The sequence below is a fragment of the Podarcis raffonei genome, chromosome 6, assembly GCF_027172205.1.
Source record: "Podarcis raffonei isolate rPodRaf1 chromosome 6, rPodRaf1.pri, whole genome shotgun sequence".
Lineage (NCBI taxonomy): Eukaryota > Metazoa > Chordata > Lepidosauria > Squamata > Lacertidae > Podarcis > Podarcis raffonei.
In genome coordinates, this window is record NC_070607.1 from 20,323,633 (window position 1) to 20,330,555 (window position 6,923).

Sequence of the window (6,923 nt, forward strand, 5' to 3'; positions counted from 1 at the left end):
GGCGCGGCGCCCCGCCCTCTTCACCAAGGCCACGCCCCTAGCCTTGCAGGTCCGCCGCCGCCTTTCCGCTGAGCTTGCGTGCTACGGGCGTACGTGCTCCCAGCAGAAACTGGCGAGCGCGGAAAAGGGGCGGGTCCGTCCTCGCGCCGCGATCCTCCTCTGCAGAGCTTAAGGCGCGCCCAGCTCCCATTGGCTTCAGAGGGAGCTTAAGGCGCGCCCCTGACTCTGCGCCGTACCCCCCCTCTCCCCCTGTGTGGAAAATGGTTTTCTCTCTAAAAGGAGTAGAAAGAATTCTCAAGAGAAGGAACTGGCTCCGTTATAGTCTAAAAAGGTAGTTGTGTTTGTTCCTCTTTCCAAAGGGTCTGCCCCCCCCCGTTATTCTGGCACCTTTAATATATATATATATATATTTAAAGGAATCAGCTACATCTTGCACCTGATGGACTCTAGCCTATTTAAAAGCAAAATTCGTTAATAAAAACATTTTTTTAAAAATAAGCATCTCACGCTGTAATAAGTGTCACAGGTGCTACAAGAATCGTTTTCGTTTGATACTATGGGGTAGGAAGGAGTGAAAGGTGTATTTTCAACTGTGACCCATGGAAGGTCACACTCCCAGTTTGTAATCTAGGGCGTGAAAGTCGACACAAGCACTTTGGATCAATAGTGTTTATTATAAACGGGGAAAGGTCATGCCTTTCCCCAAGCATGCAAAACCCCTTATAGAGCCATATTCCTAGGCAGGAAGTGATACATGACCCTCCAACCCTTCAATTTTATGTAAATTTATATAAGTGCAAGGATGCTTCTCATGCCTTCCAACATTTCTCCGATGAAAATAGGGATGCCCTAAGGAAAAGCAGAACATTCCAGGGTCAAATCAGAAACCAAGATGGCTTCTGTAAATCCAGGGCTCTCGGATTCACCTACACTTGTCAATTATATTGTTATAACTGCGTTATAAAAATGTGACACCAGAGGGTGCGGTAGAGCAGTGATCTGTTGCCAATGGGATTTTGCATTCAGAGCTTTTACAGTGTTATCTATAACTTTTTTAAAAAATCAGTATAGATCCAACCTTGGAGAGGGTCTGGCTTCCCTTGTCAAATGCATTTTATGTTTTACTTCTCTTGACGCTAAGATCGATGGGCATTTATTTGCTCCCCTCCATTTTCAGTACGTAAAATTTGTTCCTAAACCTTGACATGATCTCTTTTTTCTAACTTGGGACAGGGCAGAGCCCAGGGGGACTTGAAAGAGAAGCAAACTGAGCAGTTAGTGCCCATGGTGCTCTTTCAGAATTCCTAACCAGCTCACGGCCCCAAAAAGGCTGACAGTCCCTGTTCCAGATATTAAAAAGTAAGCACAACATTCTTAAAACATTCTCATTTTTCACAGGTAATTTTTTAGTAGATCCAGGAGCAGAACTTGGTTGGTTGGTTTTAAACATTTATATTCTGCTTTCCAGGTTCATTGATTGGTTGGTTGACATCTGTCTGTCTCAGGAGGCATTTGGGGGTGAAGTCAAATTGTCTGAAGGTTACACTACCTGCTGTGGCTGTAGAGACTGATACTGCAGAGACATGTTTTGGTGCAGCTGGGGCGATGAAGGTTATCCAGTTGTGATGATGCAGATGCACCATGATGTTTCTTCTCTCTGCGCTCCAGTCCCCAAAGTCATTTCAAAGTGTTATTATTATTTTATTTACACCCCACCCATCTGATTGGGCCCAGCCACTCTGGGCAACTTCCAACACACAATAATAATAATAATAATAAAACATCAAACATTAATAGTAACAATCAGATCCTATATAAAAAGTCACAAAACTTTATATCAAATAAAGCAATATTCAATAATCCATTAGAATCCAATAGTAAACAGTAAAATTAAACGTCAGCAAATAATAACTAAGCAGTTTACACTTATCAGTTACAATAAAGAATCACTAATCTGTAATCAATAAAAAATAACAGCAAATCACAATGCATAAAATACCACAAAACATACAAAACCATGTTGAAGGATCAAATGGCGAAACATGGACACACAACTTATAAAATTATTTTTAAGAACTATCCCCGAACTCCTCTCTTCCCAGCTGCTTCTGCTGTTTTCAAAGTCATGGTCTGGGAAAGGCTCCCAGGGCTGGAGGGTGGGGCAAGACAGGTGGGAAAGCCGTTGCCTGCAGTCTCCCCCCTCAGTTCTTCCTCTGGAGCAGAGCAGGTATTTTATAAAGGCTCCTAGGGTAGCAAGGGAGACATTGTAAGAATCTTCTAGCCCATACTAAAATTGCCCTCTGCTGAAATCTGAAATGGCACTTCTACTGTTTGCCAGATTTCTCGTGGCTATTGAACAAAAGGGTTCATTCAGAAAGTATGTCACACACTTAGGGGGAGGGAGTAACAACACTGTGACATTTTGTGACAAGGAAAGGGAGAGGGAGGCATATTGCTTGACATTTGATTGTGCGTTCACATCCTTGCTCCTTCTCCAGTACAACTGTTTACTGCATGGGTAGGCAAACTAAGGCCCGGGGGCTGGATCCTGCCCAATCGCCTTCTAAATCCGGTTCGCGGACGGTCTGGGAATCAGCATCTTTTTACATGAGTAGAATGTGTGCTTTTATTTAATGCATCTCTGGGTTATTTGTGGTGCATAGGAATTCATTCTTTTTTTCTTTTTCTTTTCAAAATATAGTCTGCCCCCCCACAAGGTCTGAGGGACAGTGGACCGGCCACCTGCTGAAAAAGTTTGCTAACCCCTGATTTACTGCATTGTTATGCTGTGCCAGCCAGTAAGCGCATGTCTTTTTATATGTGAAATCGGCTACTTAGGAGACCATAAATATTTCCCATCGAAAGAGGGAATGAGAGTTAAGCATACTGTACTTCAAGTGGGAAATCGGGAGGTGTAACAGTATTATAGTACAAATCTATGCATATCTATTGAAAAGTATATTGAATTCATTTGGACTGCAAGGGAAACATGTAGAGGATTGCAGGCTAAGGAACTGAAGCCACTTCTGGCTAAGAACTTGGATCAATTCTTTTATCAGTCAATAAAATTATGTGTCACAGACAGAAGCAGTGGAGTGTAACATTTGCCTCACTATTCAGCTAACTGTCATAAATAATTGTATTTGATTAAACAAAATAGGCAAGAATGCTTAACTGGAGTCAATCAATAATCCAGCTTTTATAGGCTAGCTGTGGCTAGAGGAGGAGCTACAAACTTGGAATACTTTCACTGCCTCCAAGACTTACTGATTATTTTGGGTGGAAAGGTTATTTTTTTGCTAACTTCTGGCTGGTAATCTCATTATATCTGTAATTGAACTGGGAATTAGAAGTCCAGCTTGAAGAATGATTGGCAGAAGATGTAAACATTTTATATTTTCTGGATTAATTTTCATCAACATTAAAATGGTAAGTCCAAACAGTTTATCTCTTAAGCATTTTCAGAAACAACTTGCTGCCTATTAAATTAATAAATTTAAATTTATTCTCAATATTTAAAAAAATACTCCTGTTTTTGAATGGTTTTGCTCTGGCTATGTGCAGCTTAAGTCAAAACATGTTAATTGTAACATCTTGCCAATAAATTACTTAATTATTTATTTTCTATGTATTATTTGGTGCAAACCTCTTGTAAGACCATGCAACAGGAAAACACATCTTTATTGCCATTTCAAAACTCAGGCAGTTTTGATCCATGAACAGTTTGAAAGGTATATTGCAAAAGTTTGTTTAATCTGTGATGCTGGTAATAATGATTAAAATAATTTGTAACTCTGAAATCTCTTCTTGCTGTTAGAACCCTGGATGGAAAGCAGAGTTATGTGACTTCAGTACATTTATTTGGTGGCTATTTATTTAGGAAGCTGAGTAAGACAACTGGTCTATCTAGCTCAATATTATCTATGCTAAGTGGCAATGACTCTCACCTGGGATGTTCACAGCCCTACTTTGAAATGCCAGGGGTTGATTCTGGGAGCTTCTGCATGCGAAGCATTGAGCCATGGCCCTTACCATACTTCCTAGTAGGTTTTTCTCTTGTGGCTTTCCATTCAGCTTGTCAGAAGTAAATTTGATCAGGTAGTTTGCTCCACTGAATCCTGACTCTAAGGTTTTCAGCTAGTGCACCTTAGAACCAGTGGCCTCCAGTGCACATTGCATTCCTTTTCACATCAAAATACACATCTTCTTGCCAGAGATGGGAATCTGCATTTAGATAGGCAGCTACATCAACAATATGAGATGGAAGTTTTCCTGTGGATGAGGTTTTCTCCTATCAGATTTGATAGATTATGGGGACGAAACTTTAATTGAAAACAATGGGATTTACATCCTGTTAATGTGTTTGAGATTAGAATGCCTGTCTGTCCACAACTGGAAACTTCCCCTTTCTGGAGCAATAGGCAGATTCAGGAGAGAAAGTTTAATTCATAATGTGATCTGCACACCAGTGTCAATAGATGTCAACATTTCCCTTTTTTAAAGGGAAATTCCCTTATTCCGAATAGGAGTCCTCTCAAGAAAAGGGAAAAGTTGACAGCTATGCCAGTGTCAAATCTCATCAATAGCTTTGTAGCAGGATTTAACAAGCCAGAATAAAATAATATATTATTGTGATTATTCTTTGTGCTTGTTTTGCTCAAGAAAATAATGGACTGTAATGCTGCAATCCTAAACTCTAGGTAGTAAATCCCATGGAACATACTTGGACTTACTTACCAGTAAAGTGCTTAGGAGTATGCTGTTAAGGGGGGGAGGGAAATCTGAAAAGAGTTTTTCTCTGTGTTACTAATTTTCTACCATCTTTTACAGATTCCTTCAGTGAACACAGGTAAAATCTGACAGGTATTTTTCTCTTGCCATTATTCTTTTTAGTGGGCCCCAGGAGAAAATTAAAGCCCATGTTTTGTAGACATCTTATTGTGCAACACAATGGAACAGTAAGGAAGTCCCACTGAGTTCAGTAGGGCTTGCTCCAAAGTATTGGATTGCAGTCAGGCATAGTAATCCAAACTCAAGGAGAAGCAGAGTTGTGGCTCCATTATTGCATCTGAAGCCCTGTGGGCTAGGACAGACAGTGGGGCAGAGGGATTCAAGAATCTGGCCACTTGGGTTTACACAACTTTTAAAATCCAGCAGGTTTTTGAACCTGGCAGATTTGAAACCACTAATACCCCCACCCCCAAAACATCCCATTTTAGGGCTCCTCATATTCTGCTACTAGTAGATGGCTGGGCAAAGTTTGGAGCCGAGTCCCCCCCACCAGTGGTATTTGACAGAAATATACCTGCACACCATCCTAAACCTTGTTCTCCTGCCCAGTCATGAAAGTGGGGGTTTGGATTGTGCTCTTACAGTTTAATAAATATTGTTCCTTTTTAATAAATATGTATAAATTTATTAGCATAACTATCCAGTGTAAGTAGTCAATAGGTACAAATCACATGGTTAGGATCATGCTGTGAGTCAGTAAAACAGTGGCCATAATCCTAAAGACAAGGGGCGAGGGTGGGAGAGCTATTAACGGGCTAGAAATGGTGCAAAACCAATTTCTCAAGAGACTGTTTTCCTTACCCAAGGGAACAGCAGCCTCACTCTTAAGCACGGAAGCTGGATGGCCAACGTTAACTGCAATACCATATTGGTATTGCAGTTAACTGCAATACGTTAACTGCAATATCATATGATATTTAATGACTTGTAAAGACTGTCCTCCATGCCTTGCGAGTGCTTGCCAGCCCTGTGCAATGAGGAATTGGAAAACAGCCAATGGTGGAAATCTAACACCCAACATTATTGGAACTCTTATTATTTCCATAAGCTAGAGATTATATCCATGGACAAATGCCAATTAAGGGATTGGTGCCACTGGACAGAATCACGACGTGATCTGCAAGCAATCAAATCCTCTAAATGCTCTCCTTGGTTCCCCCTTCTAATTACAGTCCATTTTAGAGTCAGCTACCTGTCGAATCTCCAGCCAGCCTCACTTAGCTTTTACTGAGCTGCATTTTCAAGCTATACCCTCCGCCGACCTAGACGGATGATATAACAGGATACCATAGGAAGGCGGACTCTGTATATGTGGGCAACCGCAGGTGGAAGACATATTGCACTATTTACCATATTGCCCACTATACATTGGACCCAGGAGATGATTTTTCACCTTACCGTCCGTACAGAAAAGATGTCTCTCCCCAGCAGAGAGGATCCTATGGCTTCTTAGCGATGTAAACACTTCAGTGATTCATAAAGTCGCCCTTTTTGCTTTGGGAGCCAAAAAGATCAGAAAAGAAGACCCTGGACAATATAGCAGTGAACTGTAAGGGAGATGCAGAGATCTAAACAGAGATCATTATTTGTGGCATGTACTCATTTGCTTGTACTCATTTTTGATTCAGATTTGTCACGCCAATGGCTAGTACAATAAAGTTATTTGGATTGGACTTAAAGTGTGTAGGTTGCATTAGGTTCCAAAACAATAAAAATTTGCACGCGAAGCTAGTAATTACAAACCCATGAATTAACAGGAATAACTACACAACAAATGCCTTTTACTTTTATACCAGTTTAACTTCCAGGGCTTTCCTTATTTATTTTTTTAAAAAATCCAGGAAACTTGTAGTTGTGTTAGAAATACCTAACTTCCTTACAAAACTATAGGCTCCCAAAATTCCATGGGTGTAGGGAATGACTAATAAATTTACTTCTGGTGTTGATATTTCCCCCAGCTTTCTAGATTGTAGCCTATGGGTGACAGCCAACTAAATCACAGAGCAGATCACTGAAATCAGTGGTTTAAAAGCCCTTTGATTTCAGTGAGTCTACTCTTGAGTAGAGTATGATTTTAATCGGACAACTCCCAGTGACTATTGTGTTGCAGGGTAAGGAGACTGACTGTTCAT